The 16,386-nt window shown below is 50.9% G+C and overlaps 1 long non-coding RNA gene across 1 annotated transcript; it reads right to left on the reverse strand.

Moving 5' to 3' along the window:
* Nucleotides 1–475: 475 nt before the first annotated feature.
* LOC138824314 (uncharacterized) lies at nt 476–15,942 on the reverse strand. The gene is made up of 5 exons (XR_011371059.1): nt 15,859–15,942; nt 14,623–14,774; nt 8,776–8,893; nt 8,354–8,474; nt 476–1,156 (listed from the first exon to the last, which is right to left on the reverse strand). It is a non-coding gene; the product is annotated as an uncharacterized lncRNA (long non-coding RNA).
* Between the last annotated feature and the right edge of the window lie 444 nt (nt 15,943–16,386).

Genomic DNA, 16,386 nt, shown 5'->3' on the forward strand with positions numbered 1-16,386 from the left:
TTGGAGATAGGAGTCTCACGGTCTCTCCTGCCCGGGCTGGCTTTGAACCGCGATCCTCAGATCTCAGCCTCCTGAGTAGCTAGGATTACAGGCATGAGCCACCAGCGCCCGGCATTTGGTGTGGCTTTAAATTTTCCTAAGAGCCAAAGACAGTGAAGAGAACCAGTCCCCAAAGTTCCCCAGTGCCCCAGGGAAAGTCAGCTTTTGCTGGCAGCTTTATCCAGGAAATGTCTCCCACTGGTCATCACACAGAGACGCAGGCTATCATGCTGACCACTGAGTCTGTGTTAGTGGAGAGGAGGCAGGATGACTCAACCCTCGCCAGGCCGCAGGGCAGGGCACGAGCTTTCCTGAGGCTTGGGTGAAACCCAGGGATGAGACACGGCACCAGAGAGGGTCAGATGACCAGGGCCCAGCCCTGAAGGTGCTTCCCATCTTATTATTTTTGCAGTCCTGGGGATGGAATCCAGCCTCAAAGCTGCTAAGCAAATGTTCCACTGAGAAACATACCAAGACCATTCACTGTATTTTTAATTTGGATCTGTCAACACCATCTACACACACACAAAATTTTTTAATATAGGCTAGCTTCCGACTTAAGATCCTCTTGCTAGGCCACCACAGCTGGCCTTTTAAAATTATTAAAATTGGCCAGGCACCAGTGGCTCATGCCTGTAATCCTAGCTACTCAAGAGGCTGAGGTCCAAGGATCATGTTTCAAAGCCAGCCTGGGCAGGAAAGTCTGTGAGACTCTTTTTTTGTTGTTGTTGATCATGAGGCCTGAACTCTGGGCCTAGGCTCTGTTCCTCAGCTCTTCAGCTCAAGAAGTGGCGCTGTGGCTTAAGTATAAGAGTGCTAGTCTTGAGCTGAAGAGCTGAGGGACAGTATCTGGGCCCAGAGTTCAAGCCCCATGACTGACAAAAAATAAAAATTAAAAAAATATCTTAAAATGGTGAGGCTTGAAGTGGATCAAGGCTGCAGATATAATGACTTGTCTACAGGCAGGTCAGGAATGTCACACCATACCACAGAGAGTTGATCAGCAAACTCCAAAATGTGGAAAATTCCACAACAACCCAGATTCTTCAGCAAGTCTTAAGAGACCAGTCAGTGAAAAGACAATGGATTCTGTTTACAGCTTGATGGAACAAACCAACTGTAAGAAATTAAAAAAAAAAATCAACTGTGCATGCATTTGAAGATTAATATCAAACAAGTTCAATGAAACCCTGTCATAAGTACATGCCAATAATCCAAAGACTTGGTAAACTGAGGCAAAAGGATTGAGAGTTGCAGGCTGAGACCCTGTCTTACCAAAAAAAAAAAAAAAAAAAAAAAGGCTGTTTATATTAAAAGAGTAGAAAGGGGGCTGGGAATGTGGCTCAGTGGTAGAGCGCTTGCCTTGCATGCATGAGGCCCTGGGTTCCATTCCTCAGCACCACATAAGCAGAAAAAGCTGGAAGTGGCGCTGTGGCTCAAGTGGTAGAGCGCTAGCCTTGAGCTGAAGCGCTGAGGGACAGCGCCCATGCCCAGAGTTCAGGCCCCACGACTGACCAAAAAAAAAAAAGAGAGAAAGGGAAAAAAACCCACAGTAGACACAACCCTAAACTGCTCTAGGTTAGTGGGCTCCAGTTTCAAACACCTTGTCTCAATGTTCATTCTTTCTTTTCTTTCTTCCATCCATCCTTTCTTCCTTCCTTCACCAGTCCTGGGCCCAAACTCAGGTCCTGGGCACTGTCCCTGAGCTTCTTTTGCTCAAGGCTAGCACTCTACCACTTGAGCCACAGCGCCACTTTTGGCTTCTTCTGTGTATGTGGTACTCAGGAATTGAACTGAGGAATCTTCATGCATGCTAGGCAAGCACTCTACCACTGAGCCACCTTCCCAGCCCTCAAAATTCTTATCTTTTCAAAGGTTGTAGTCAAAGCTAGTAGGCAAGGGGCTGGGAAGGTGGCTCGGTGGTAGAGTGCTTGCCTTGCATGCATTAGGCCCTGGGTTCAATTCCTCAGCACCACATAAGCAGAAAAAGCTGGAAGTGGCGCTATGGCTCAAGTGGTAGAGCGCCAGCCTAGAGCTGAAGAGTTGAGGGACAGAGCCCAGGACCAGAGTTCAGACCCCATGACTGACAAAAAACAAAAACAAAAACAGCTGGTGGGCAGGATGTTGGACATGCTCAATGGCAAAGTGCCAACACGGGGGGGGGGGGGATGGGGAAGGCTGTCAGTGCTTATTTGTTCTGTGACTGGGGCATGGTGGTTCGACTTCTTTTCTAGAAGGATGCCAAGTAAATGGCAATGATCTGGGTCTGCCTCTTTTAGAGATGGGAAAACTGAGGCCAAGAAAGGACGAATGACTTACAGAAGTAACCCGGTGAGAGGGGCTCAGTAGCAGTTTAGATCAGAAGCCAGGGCTCTGGATTGCTCATGGTAGGTAAGACACCCAGGGCTTTTATGTTTTGAGCTAACCCATGTTGTTTTCATCTTCATTTAAGTTAGGGCCTAGAAAGACAGTACAGTATCAGGCACCAGTGTGCCTCATGCCTGAAATCCTAGCTCTTAGTAGTCTTGAGTTCAGAGGACTGTGATTCAAAGCCAGCCCAGGAGGAAAAGTCTGAGAGTCGGTCTCTAACTAGTAAAAAGCCAGAAATGGAGGTATAGCTCCAGTGGCAGAGCACCAGCCTTGGGTGAAAAAGCTAAACAAGTCAGCACCAATGGCTCATGCCTGTAGTCCTAATAACTCAGGAGGCTGAGATCTGAGGATGGCTGTTTGAAGCCAGCCTAGGAAGGAAAAGTCCATGAGACTTTTACCTCCATTAAACTACTCAAAAAAAGCCAGAAGTGGTGTTGTGGCTCAAGTGGTAGAGCACTAGACTTGAGGAAAAGAAGCTCAGCGACAGCTCCCAAGCAAGTGCCAGGCCCTGACTTGCAAACTTGGTCAGGTCAGAGCCTCCCTCCAGCCCAGCAGGGTAGTGAGTTCTAGAATGAACTCTTTAATTTAGCAGAAAGACACTAAGGCCCCCGGGGGCCAGGTTAGTAACCAGAGCCAGGGCTCTAAAATTCCTTGAGTACTCTGGAAACAACATTTGCTTTCCAAAGAAAGGTGGGCCAGTAGAAAATGGCTGACATCTACTTTTGCCTTTGGAAAAGTACTTCATCTACACAGACTTATGAGGAAGTCAGAGAGGAAAGTGGTTCCTATGGAAACATCTTTGGCAGTCTATCTAACATCTTCAGTTCAGAACAACAGCTCCCAGGAGGTTCCAGCCCAGCAACTGCACTTGACCAATCCCCTGCTAGATCTCAGTGGTGAGAGGCCGGCGACAGCCAATGGACAGAGATCTGGAGCTTATGTCGCATGGAGTCCCGCAGTCAGGCTGGAATAACCAGAAGGCCGAGACACGTGACTGTTTCCATAGTGACCTCCCTTAGCAACCCCTACTGGTCCTGTTTATGAGCTTTGGAAAATTCCACCCAGACTCTGGCCTGACTTTTTTTTTCCCCCCAACCTTCTTTGCTGTACCAAGACCGACCTAGAAAGTTTAACCCCTTCCTGAGACTTGCCTGGCTCGGGTCAGCTCTGGGGATGGTGGAGGGGTCGCCCCGTGGCTGGTGCCAATTGTCCCTGAAGTGGTCCAGCCACGGGAGGATCATCACTTTACGTGCCCACTACTTTAGGACACGGGGCTCGTGATAGCCTCACAGCTCACTGGAACTCAGTGAGGATGACAATGAAGTCCCCTGCCAGAGTCCAGACCCCACGGGAGGAACCAGGCTGGGTCATGGGTGGGGCTTACCGTTCTTTGGGAGGCCTGTGATTGGGGGGTGGGGAAGAGGCGACATTTAGGCTGAGTGGGTGAATGGGAGGACCCTGGGCCCCCTGAATCACCAAGTCTGTGGCCAGGTAGCTCCTGGGGAAGGAAGCTGGGGCAGGGCTGAGTCCTTGCCCTTCCCCCTCTGGGTCTGCTTGTGCGCGGGCCCTGGCTGGGGCAGGAGGAAGGGCAAATCCACGACCTCCCATCCAATTCCTGCTGGTCTGGGTTATGGGGATCCACAGGGAGCACCAGCACAGGGTGAACCTTGATAGTCCCCAGGGTCGGCCCCAGGCCACACAGGGGTGACTGTGCTGCGTGGACAACATGGAGGGCTGAATCAAGGAGCTGGGGCAGGACTTATAAGATGAGGACTCTGTTTTCAAGGCTGTTAAACGATGATGACGAACCACAATAAAAGCCATGTGCCTCAAGATAACAAATGAGTCACTCAGCCAAGGGGAAGGGCACCATCAGGGTGATGCCACAGGGTCTGACAGTTCAGTGCGAAGGCTTCCTGGAGGGGGAACAGGCGCACGCGCGCGCGCGCGTGTGTGTGTGTGTGTGTGTGTGTGTGTGTGTGTGTGTACATGTCAGAGGCAGGCAGAGGAACATCCAGAGTAACTGGGGGGAGGGGGTTGGGAATGTGGCTCAGTGGTAGAGTGCTTGCCTAGCATTCATGAAGCCCTGGGTTCCATTCCTCAGCACCACAAAAACTGAAAAAACCGAAAGTGGTGCTGTGGCCCAAGTAGTAGAGCATTAGCCTTGAACTGAAGAGCTCAGGGACAGCCCAGGCTCAGAGTTCAGGCCCCATGACCAACAACAACAACAAAAAAAGAGTAGGGCTGGGAAGGTGGCTCAGTGGTAGAGCGCTTGCCTTGCATGCATGAGGCCCTGGGTTTGATTCCTCAGCACCACATAAGCAAACAGAAAAAAGCCGGAAGTGGCGCTGTGGCTCAAGTGGTAGAGCGCTAGCCTTGAGCTGAAGAGCTGAGGGACAGCGCCCAGGCCCAGAGTTCAGGCCCCAAGACCGGACCAAAAAAAAAGAGTAATTAGGGGGGCTAGGGACTCAGCTCAGTGGAAGAGCACTTGCCTATCCCCAGCAAGTGCAAGGTTCTCAGCAAAAAAAGAAGAAGAAGAAAAAGGAAGGAAGGGAGAGAGGGAGGGAGGAGGGAGGGAGGGGGGAAGAAAGGAAGGAAGGAAGGAAGAAGAAAGAAAGAGAGAAAGAAAGAGAGAGAGAATAATTATGGCTGGGGAGGTGGCTTTGTGGTAGAGTGCTTGTCTAGCATACATGAAGCCCTGGGTTTGATTCCTCAGTGCCACATACACAGAAAAAGCTAGAAGTGGTGCTGTGGCTCAAGTGGTAGAGTGCTAGCCTGAAGCACAGAGATGTTCAGGGACAGTGCCCAGGCCCTGAGTTCAAGCCCCAGGACTGGCAGAAAAGAAAAAAAGAAGAGTCATTAGGTCTCTGAGAATAACAGGAGGCGGCAGCTGAGGGAGGGGGTATATGATGCCCCCCCCCCCCCCGCTTCAGGGAGGGACAGCAGGTGGCTGAAGATGGGGGAGAATGGAGAATGGGGAAGGTGGCCTTGTGATCTAGGCTGTCGCTAGCTCAGGTCCTCAGCTGAAGGTTCTGTCAGTGCAGAAATTTCCATTCTGTGGAAATTTCCACCGGGATTCCTTTTCCAGAGTTCAGTTCCTGCTCCTCCTCCTCAGCCCTGCTGGTCTGGAGTTCTTTTAGGGGACAGGGAGGGGAGGAGGGCCAGTGGCTCCTGCCTTACACAAGGTCTTTGTGGGTGGCATCCCCTAGGGCACGGGGCCTGGGGCTGGAATGAAACCGAGGGGGCTCAGTACTGGGAGGAGGGCACTTCTGGGTCTCCTGTCTCAGCAATTATCGGGGAACTCTGCACTGGAAGAGGGGGAGATTTTGTATAGCTCTAGAAGCTTCCAGATGGAGGAGTGGAAAGGCACTGGGAAGCCTCAGCAGTTCTGCTGTTCTTGTTTGGATGGTGGCTGCAGCAGGGTGGGTGGGGACAGGGTGCTGGTCTGGAATGATCTGGAATGAGCAGCTGTGCAGGGCATCTCATCGGTCTCCCCTCTTCAGGGTCTGCAATGGCATCCTTCCTCTCTCCCACAACTAGACAGCAACGGTACAGTGGCTGGTGACTGAGGGAGCCATGTTGCTAACAATGCATAATCATTCTGGAAAAGCACAAGCTGCCCTAGCCCAACGTGTGCAGGGCGGGGTGGCGGGCAGGCTGGCACTGACGCCAGCTGCAGGCAGCATTCACGGGGGACAGAGAAGGAAACGCCATAAGCAGCCAGCCGGGCCAGCAAAGCTGAATCTGGGTGGGGGTAGGGCCTCTGTAGAGAAGGGAGCAAAGCGGGCTGCCTCCTCCTCTTGGCCCCACCCCCCTCAATCTAGGCCTCTGCAGCCTCTGGCTGGGCCTATAACTATATACTTCAGAGCCCTTCCCTGGTCCACCCCCCCCCCCCCCGGGCAGCCAGCCAGCCAGTTGATCCTTTCCAAAGCCCTCCCCACCCCCCCAGCAGTCATCCTTCTGCCCAGGACACAGGGCACCAGTACTTCAGTCCCTGCTCTAGAGCCCCACCCTTCCCAGCTCCTTACTCTAGGCTCCATTCACTGTTTTCCCAGCTCCCACCAATCCCTGCACCTTCCTGCCAACCACACCAGCCTATTCCTCCCCTCAACAGAACAAGCCTTGCAAATTGTGGAGGTGGAGGACCCCGCTCCCTCCTCCCCCTCCCATCCAAAACCCCTCCCACCCCACCAATATTAAAGCCTGCTCTTTTTTGGGGGGCGGGGGGAGGGAGGGTTATGGAGCTTGAACTCTGGGCCTGGGCGCTGTCCCTCAGCTCTTCAGCTCAAGGCTAGTGCTCTACCACTTGAGCCACAGCGCCACTTCTGTTTTTTCTGGTGGTTTATTGGAGTTAAAAGTCTTTTGGACTTCCCTGCCCTGGCTGGCTTTGAACCAAGATCCTCAGATTTCAGCCTCCTGAGTAGCTAGGATTACAGGCCTGAGCCACCGATGCTCATCTTTTAATCATCTTTTAAGGTTATGGTCTCTATGGACACTTCTGGAATCTTCAGGCTAAAACTCTCTCTCTTGTGTATTGTTTTTGCTGATGTTACCTCCCGTAACAGTAACATCATCTCAGCTTCCCATGTGTGTGTGTGTGCGCGCGCGCACGCACACCTATACTAAGGCTTGAACTGGCCTCATGCTCTCACTTGACTTTTTTGCTCAAGGCTGTTGCTCTACCATTTGGGCCATGAGGTCAGTTTCACAATTTTGCTGGTTCATTGGGGATGAGAGTCTCTTGGACTTGTCTGCCTAACCTAGCTTCAAACTAAGATCCTCAGATCTCAGCCTCCTCCTGGGTATCCAGGATCACAGGCACACACCACCAGTGTGGAGGTGGCTTTGGTTCTACTGAGCAGGTGGGGACAGAGGCAGTAAGGGACAGGACTGGGCCATAGGTCAGCTATGTGTATGTGTGTGTGTCTGTGTGTGTGTGTTTGTATTACTGGAGTTTAAACAGCCCTGTTTGCTCTCTGACAGCATCCTGAGTTTCTGCCTGGAGCCAGCCTCAGATTGTGATCTGCTTACCTATCTTTCCCCCATGTAGCTGGGATCATGGGGCACACCACAGTACCCAACTAACAAGTTGGGTTGGGTTGGGATTTTGCTGATTTTGTGTAGGGTTGGCCTTGAATTGTAATCCTCCTGAGTTGCTAGGATTACAGGCATGTGCCACCACTTCCAGCCAGAATGTGACTTTTTTGGGGGGGATGGGGGGGAATCTGGTCGTGGGGCTTGAACTCTGGGCCTGGGCACTGTCCCTCAGCTCTTCAGCACAAGGCTAGCTCTCTACCATTTGAGCCACAGCACCACTTCTGGCTTTTTTTTTTTCTGCTTATGTGGTGCTGAGGAATGGAACCCAGGGCCTCAGGCATGCAAGGCAAGCGCTCTACCACTGAGCCACCTTCCCAGCCCCTCCCTGAGCTTCTTTTGCTCATGGCTAGCACTCTACAACAGTGCCATTTCTGGCTTTTTCCGTGTATGTGGTACTGAAGAATCGAACCTAGGGCTTCATGCATGCTAGGCAAGCACTCTACCACTAAGCCACATTTCCAGCCCCAGGAGGCAGAGATTTGAGGATCACAGTTCAAAGGTAACTGAGGCAGAAAAGTCCATGAGACTCTTATCTCCAATGAACCATCAGAAAATCAGAAGTGGAGCTGTGGCTCAAGGTGGTAGAGTACTAGCCTTGATCAAATAGCTCAGGGACCATGCCCAGGCCCTGAGTTCAAGCCACATCACCACCACCAACAACAACAAAAAGGAAACCTTGCTATGACAAGGCTGTCACCCAGCTCCTACTGGTCTCCTTGCAGGCGTGGGAACTTGCTATGGGTGAGCTTCCAGGCCCAGTCCACTTCAAGCCCTGCCCAGCTCTGCTCCATTAATTAGTTGGTGAATTCTGGAGAAGGCTGGTCACGCAGCATGATGCTGCTTTTACCTGAAACCCCCTGGGGCAGAGATCCTGGAACCCTGGTCCTGCAGCCTTGCCTGGATGGAATGTGGCCATGGCAGTACGGAAGAAGAGTCAGCATCCTCTGTGGCTGTGGGCCGGTGAGCACCTGCAGGCAGAGAGGCATGTGATGTTTAATAAGCGTCATGCTCCACAACACAAACATCCGCCAGTGACTGCACAGGTCAGGCAGACCAGAATGTGGATGCCACCCCCCTTAGAATCCTTCAAACTATTCCAGAAACTCCACTCAGCAGGCCCGCAAGGGTGGGTAACCCAAGGCCCTGCACAGATCAGGACTGGACAGGACAGTGACTCATACGCTGCAGAATGACAAGGGCTGAGCCTGGCTGTCCCTCCTGTCTGGCTGAAAGCTCACCGGGAGTTGCAGGGAGCCCTGTCCCGCCCACCTCTGGGGGCTGCAGGCCATCTTCAGGAAGTTCTTGGGAGAGGAGAGCAGTTCCCAGCTTCCTCTGCTGCATACTCCACCATCCTGAGGAGGTGTTCCATCTGCCCCTGGCCTGGTCCCTGTGGAAGTACATGAGTTGTCTCTAAGCATCGTGTTCTTTCTCCCTAACACCCCCAGTACTTACTCAGCAACAGAACAAGCCGCTGAAAAACCTTCCATGGGTACACACGATGATCAAAGTCATTTTTTATGTGTGGATCACTTCAGGACCGAGAACCAGTTGTTCTGTCACCGCCCCCTCCCATGTGGCACTACCAGGCATATACTATAATTCTTGAGGATCTAAGAGAAGGCAGACTCTTTAAGGTTCCTGGTTGCTAGGTAATGAGGAGAATCACCCAGGCCACTAGCTAGCACAGGGGTCTGTCCACAGATCTGCCCCCTGAAGGAAACACCCCAAGACCCTAAATGATTTCCTCCACAGTGCCGTAAAAGTTCTGATTATGAGCCAGGAGCCAGTGGGTCATGCGTGTAATCCTAGCTACTCGGGAAGCTGAAATCTGAGGATCCTGGTTCAAAGCCAGCCTATGCTGGACAATCCATAAGACTTACCTTCCAGAAAACTGGGAGTGGAGGTGTGGCTCAAAGTGAACACAAAAGCTCAGGGACAGCACCCAGGCCTTGAGTTCAAGCCCCAAGACCAGCACCAAAAATAAATATATAAATAAATAGATAAGAAGAAACAAAAACAAATAAAAGTGCTAATAATAATTCTGGTGAAATGGCTGGGAACAGACCAGCTGGCATCAAGTCCTGATAACCAGAGTATTCATTGGCAAGAAGAACCCCCTTCTCCCCACCCCCCAGTACACATGCATGGAGGGCAAGAACAATGACCTATTGTGACCTCTTGGCCCTATGGTGCCTGGATTCAAGACTGTTCAATCATGCACAGATGCAGACCTGGTACTTAAATCCCACCTACCTATCAGTCAACCTGTCCATCCAATTTCAACCAAAACGAAGGCCAGTCCACATCTAACCTTGGCCTGGTAATACCCCAGGCCAAACTTGCGGCCTCTAGAGGCCTGCTGAAGAATGCTACTCTCTTGCAGTGCTATCATCATTTTCACACAGTTTTTTTTTTTCTATTATTTTCATTATATTTTGCATCTTAATTGAATTCTTCCCTATATGCCACTGTGCTCTGGTTGTAGGTCTTGAATCTCCAGTACTTTTCCAGCTTATTCAGTTAGAAAACATCTTTTGACTAGACACATCTGGAGTCCCAGATGTGTGTCAGGCAGAGGGACAAGAGGAGGAATGTCCCTCAGGCTTTTTCCTGATCTTTCTGAGAGGAAGATTACAGCAGCCTCTCTCACAGGGCTGCCTTAGAGCTGCCAGGCACATTAAGAAAACAAAGCTGCGCTGGGTAAATGTGACCATGCAGATACCAGGAAGCCAGGGAGACTTCAACAAGGAGATCAGAACATCTCCAGCCAGATAAGCTGACCCAAAAGGAGATCTCAGGAGACCTTGGGAAATGAAAAGCTAGCAACCATGAACTCTGGGCTGGAGCTAATGAAGGGATTTGGCTGTCCCTTAGCTTTTATGCTCAAGGTTAGGGCTCTACCATTTGAGCTATAGTTCCACTTCTGGCTTTTGAGGAGTTAAGAGACAAGAGTCTCAAGGGACTTTCCGGCCTGGGCTGACATTGAACGTAGATCTTCAGATCTCAACCTCCTTAGTAGCTAGGATTACAGGCATGAGCTACTGATCCCTGGTTCCTTGCAGATTTTTTTTTTTTGTCGGTCGTGGGGCTTGAACTCTGGGCCTGGGCATTGTCCCTCAGCTCTTCAGCTCAAGGCGAGCGCTCTACCACTTGAGCTACAGCGCCACTTCCGGTTTTCTGGTGGTTTATTGGAGATAGGAGTCTCACGGTCTCTCCTGCCCAGGCTGGCTTTGAACCGCGATCCTCAGATCTCAGCCTCCTGAGTAGCTAGGATTACAGGCGTGAGCCACCAGCGCCCAGCTCCTTGCAGAATTTTTAAGCCACAGAATGATGCAGCCAGACCAGCTTCTCTAATTCTAGCTTGCTCTTTGTTGTTAGTCTTCCTCTTACATTTCCTGGTGTTACAGCTGGCTCTCACAGACAGGCCTTCCAGAAAGATCCACAACACAATTGAGGGCCCAGAGCCCAGTACATTATGTAGCCAATAAACTACTTTAGAGAACTAGTATCTTAGAGCTCTCAGGGGGTAGGGAAATTCATCTTGTTGGACATTTTCTCCTTTGTTCTCTTCCCTAAAAGAAGATTCTATCCAAGAGGGAATGTGTTAGGTCTGCCTGGGAAAACTGGCCCCTTCTCTTTGTTTTCTCTCCAAGCAGACACCCCATGTAGACCTCTTCCCCTTGGCTCCCTCTCCTGCACGTGGCCCTCCCTAAATGTTCCCACTAGCACAAGGTAACTGGTTGCTGCACACCTGGGGCACAGTGGGAGGTTCCCCCAGGCTCTGAAGTCACTTCCTCCTCTGCTACAGTCCCGGCTCCCCCTTCCCTGTACAATTTTTCTCCACCATTATTTTGAGCTGCCACACACTATGCCCTAGTCTAGGGTGTGGCCCCACAGTCTGGCTCTCCCAAATAAACACTCTACTGCCTGAACCACGTGGTGGTCTCCTTTGGGCAATCCTTAGAAGCTTTTTGTTTTGTTTTGCCTGTCCTGGGGCTTGAATTCAGGGCCTGGGCACCACTTTTGAGCTTTTGAGCTAAAGGCGGGTGCTCTACCACTAGAGCCACAGTTTTACTTTTTATTTTTTGGGTGATTAACTGGAGATAGTCTCCCAGGAGCTGGGAAGGTGGCTCAGTGGTAGAGTGCTTGCCTTGCATGCATGAAGTCCTGGGTTTGATTCCTCAACACCACATAAGCAGAAAAAGCTGGAAGTGGCACTGGGGCTCAAGTGGTAGAGCATCAGCCTGAGTGGAAGAAGCTAAGGTACAGTGTCCTGGCTCTGAGTTCAAGTCCAAGTACTGATGTGCGCGCACATCACAAAGAATCTGGTGCCCTTGGTTTTCTGCCAAGGTGGCTTCACTTTCTGTGAGAGGTGGGGGGGGGTGTAGGATGGGGACTCCCATCTCATTGTGGGGACAGGCAATGACACTGCCATTTCTACTTTCTGTAACTGGTTTTGCTGGAATGACCCTTGGGTCTTGTAGGGCAATGGGTGTATCTGGTGGGTTCTAATGGCTGAGTTTACCCTTGTTTCAGAGTTCATTTTTAGCGGTCTAAAATCCCCCAGGAAACAAAGCTCTCTCTCTTGAGCAGGATGGAGCTCTGCAGAGCTCTGCGGGATTTTTTTTTTCTTGTGTGGGAGGAGCCCAAGTTTGTGCCACAGTCTCTCAGGCTCACATTGTTCCCAAAATCAAACGATTGTTCCAGAAATCGACTCTGAGAAGATCTGCAGCTGAGAGAGGGGGCTGGGAACTGCAAATTGGAAGTCTTTAGAAAATAAGAAAGTTGTTTTCTTGAGACTTCCTTTGCCTTTTAGATAAAAAACAGCTGGACTAACTTCAGGATTATAAGACCCCCCCCCCCATCTGTTTTTGAGAAAGGGTCTGAAGTAGCCTAGGCTGGTCTGGAACTTGTGATTTTTTGGCCTCACCTCCCAAATGCTGGGGTTGTAGTCCTGCACCATCAGGCCCTGCTGGACACAGGCCTCAGTCAGGGCTAGTTCTGACTCATCTCCCTGATGCAGGGGTGGGATGGATTCTGGCATTCCCTGGGAGTTTCTGGCGGGGCATGAGTCAGGGGCTTACACGCACCCATGTTGACAAGCAGGCCCAGAGTCCTGAATCTACATTTTTGCTGCCTCAGAGCCACACCTCCTGAAGTACGGCCCAGAGGCCTAAAATCTTCGATCTTCACTCCTTGGCTTACTATATTTTATAAATCAGCTTTATTGATTCTGTGAGCTCATCCTCTGTGCCCACGTCAGGAAATTGTCACTGAGAAGTTATTGGGTTTGGGCCCAAGGTCACTCAGTAAGGTTTGTCAGTAAGGTGACTGTCAGAAACAAGAGCCCAGGGCCTTCTATTTTTGGTCTGAGCTGTTCTGAGGGGAGCAGGAAATGACTGGCCAAAATAGACTCGTCCTCTTAACACTTGTGTCCTTAGGGCCAAAAGAAGACTAGGTCAGAGTGCAATGGCACACTGCAAGTTAAAAAGGAACACAGCTGCCCAGCGCCAGAAAAAGAAAAAAGAGCCTTGAAAAAAATCTGTTCCAAGGACTGAGAAAAAAGCCCATTATCCAATGTATTATTGATCTCCTCACTGAGCATAGGGGCATGTTATGTTGTTTGATATCTATTTTTGTAGTGCTGGGAATCAGTCTCAGGGTCTTGAGCATACTAAGCTATCTTGTTTAAAGAAAATTCCAGGGGCTAGGAAGGTGGCCCAGTGGTAGAGTGCTTGCCTTGCATGCATGAGGCCCTGGGTTTGTTTCCTCCGCACCACATAAACAAAAAAAGCTAGCAGTGGTGCTGTGGCTCAAGATCTCAGCCTCCTGAGTAGCGAGGATTACAGGCGTGAGCCACGGGCACTGACTAACTGGGGCAATAATTAAGAACCTGTCACAAACTTTTGGTGGCTCACGCCTGTAATCCTAGCTACTCAAGAGACTGAGATCTGAGGATCACGGTTCAAAGCCAGACAGCCTGGACAGGAAGTCCATGAGACTCTTATCTCCAATTAACCACCAGAAAACCGGAAGTGGCTCTGTGGCTCAAGTGGTAGAGCACCAGCCTTGAGCTGAACGGCTGAGGGACAGGGCCCAGGCCCAGAATTCAAACCCTACAACCAACATACACACAAAAAGTGCCAAGGGTACAGCTCTGTAATACAGTGATTGACAAACATGTGTAAGTCCCTGGGTTCTATCCTCAATTAAGAAAAAAATTTCTTCTGAGGCAGGGGCCAGTGGTTCATACCTGTAATCCTAGCTACTCAGGAGGCTGAGATCTGAGGATCTCGGTTCAAAACAAGCCTGGACAGGAAAGTCTGAGAGACTCTTATTTCCAATAAACCACTCAGAAAACTGGAAGTGGCACAGTGGCTCAACTGGTAGAACGCTAGCCTTGAGCTGAAGAGCTCAGTCCCAGAGTTCAAGCCCCATGATCCACAAAAAAAAAGAAAAGAAAAAAAAGAAAGAAAAAAATTTCATGCCTGTAATCCTAGTTACTCTGTAATCCTAGTTACTCATGAGGGCTGAGATCTGAGGATCACACCTTGAGAAGCCACCTTGGGAAGCCCATGTCTCCAATTAATCACCAAAAAAGCTGTAAGTGGAGCTATGGCTCAAGTGGTACAACACTATCTTTGAGCAGAAAAGTTAAGCCAAGTTAAAGCCCCAATACCTAGACAGACAGATAAGCACACACACACAAATCCAGAAGACTCAGTAGATAAAAAGAAGACAGAAAACAGAGTATTTGGGGCTGGGAAGGTGGCTCAGTGGTAGAGCACTTGCCTTGCATGCTCGAGGCCCTGGGTTCAATTCCTCAGCACCACATAAGCAAAAAGAAAAAAGCCGGAAGTGGTGCTGTGGCTCAAGTGGTAGAGCGCTAGCCTTGAGCTGAAGAGCTGAGGGACAGCACCCAGGCCCAGAGTTCAGGCCCCACGACCGGACCCAAAAAAAAAAAAAAAAAAAAAAAAAGAAAACAGAGTATTTGGAACAGCCAGTCTGTTTTGTGAAACAGAAAGTAGGAGCGATGAAGGCAGTCAATGTTTGGGCCATACAGTGAAACATAGTGGTTAGTGTCTACAGTATTCTTTAAAAATATTTTTCACTTACCAATGAAAATTAGAATTTTCTCTCTGTATTTTACTGAGCTATTTCCTGTAGCACAAAACCTTCCAGAGTATTGAGCTCCAATTAATCTTCTTTCACTGAGCCCAGGGAATCAACCAAATGTTATACAGCATCTCACACAGTATAGGAAAAATCTATTTAAAAAGGGAAAAGGAAGAAAAGGAGGAATAGAGGGTGAGGACAGTGACAAAGTACTGGAGGAGCCGAGGGTGTGGCTCATGTGATTTGAAAATTTCATCCTAGAGGCAATAAGTTTGGCCCCCAGCCCCAGGGGTTGTTTTAAAACATTCCTTTCCGGCTTTCTCTAAGCCTGGATGTCTTAAGGGTGAGGAGCCAGTTCTAGTTCTAGTCCCTTCCCCAGCTGGGAAATACCCACAGCTGTGCAGCTCACCGCACTCTGAGATTTAAAAACACCTTCTGCTAATTAACTGTACTTCATTTTAGGCAAGTTACAAATTCCCCAGGATCTCAAATCTTTATCTGTAAGTTAAGGAGACCCGACTCCATTTTCCTCCTCTCAGAGATAAAATTCTGCTTTAAAAAAAACAATTCCAGCGTCAGACACTGAACTAGTTGTGTCTCCGTAATCTCCGTAATCTGCTTCAACTGTTCCATTGGGCTGGGAGGTGAGGGAAGGGGCGTTGGTTAACCTGGGGGGGGCACCCTGACACCCCGATCGTGAAGGAGCCCCTCCCGCAGACCCCCCCACCCTCCCCAGACGGTCATTCACAGGATGCACAGGGCCTGAGTCGGCTGTCAACCTCTACTAAACTGTCCTACTTAGCTGCCATCCCAAGTGTCCCAAGCTCGACCTTCCCCACTTTTTCAAACCCTGTCCACTGAAGTTTCTGGAACGCAGCTCCTCAGGGGTAGGGTGGGTGTCACCCACGGGGGGGGGGTGGTGAAGCTCAGACTCTGAGAACACCATTTTGTGACGCTGCTTCAGTTTTTATATGTAATTCATACGTGTTCTATAATGTTATGAATATATAATACAAAAAACCAAAGGACACCGGCCCCCCCCCCCCCCACGCCCGGCCCGGCCCCACACGGTCCGGCCCCGGCCCCGGCCCCGGCCCCGGCCCCGGCCGGCATGGCGGCGCTGGGCCACGAGGCAGGAGTCGTGCGTCACTATATTAATTACGGGAGAATGACCCCCCTCCCACCCCCGCCGAAGAGCAATGGAGGGCAGCGAGGGCTCCCCAGAAAGACCAACACCTCCAAACATGGAGACCAAGCAGAAAACAGGGCCCAGGAAGAGTCGTCTCCTCCCCCACCCCCTCCAAGCCCAGGCCGTGGGGGCCGCCCGCGCCTGCGCAGGGAGGCGCTGCGTCAACCGCCACCGCTCTTGGAAGGCGGTCAGGACCGGCTGGAGCCGGTTAGAACCGGCAGCTCCCGCCCTCGAGCCGGCGCTTCACAAAGGCAGGCGGCGGCTCACGCTCCCCCGCGTATCCCTGCGCGGCGGGGGTGGGGGCGGGGAGGAAGCGCGCGCCGCTCCCCTCCCCCAGCCTTTGAGCCCCTAGTCCCCGCTCCGCGCTGCCCGGCCGGAAGCTGGCTGGGATTGTTGGAGGGGGGCGGGCTGCGGGGCGCTGGCTGCTGCTTTCTTAAAAAAAAAAAAAAAAAAAAAACATTAAAAAAAAGCCTCATGGCAGTTTGGGGGTCCGGGAAGGGTTCTACTTTAGCTGTGACTGTGGGCAGTTCAGGATTAGACGGGGTCAGATAATAACACCCTTTCGGCTGGAGCTG

The sequence above is a fragment of the Dipodomys merriami genome, unplaced genomic scaffold, assembly GCF_024711535.1.
Source record: "Dipodomys merriami isolate MVZ:Mamm:240054 unplaced genomic scaffold, mDipMer1.0.p SCAF_128, whole genome shotgun sequence".
In the NCBI taxonomy this organism is placed as follows: Eukaryota; Metazoa; Chordata; class Mammalia; order Rodentia; family Heteromyidae; genus Dipodomys; species Dipodomys merriami.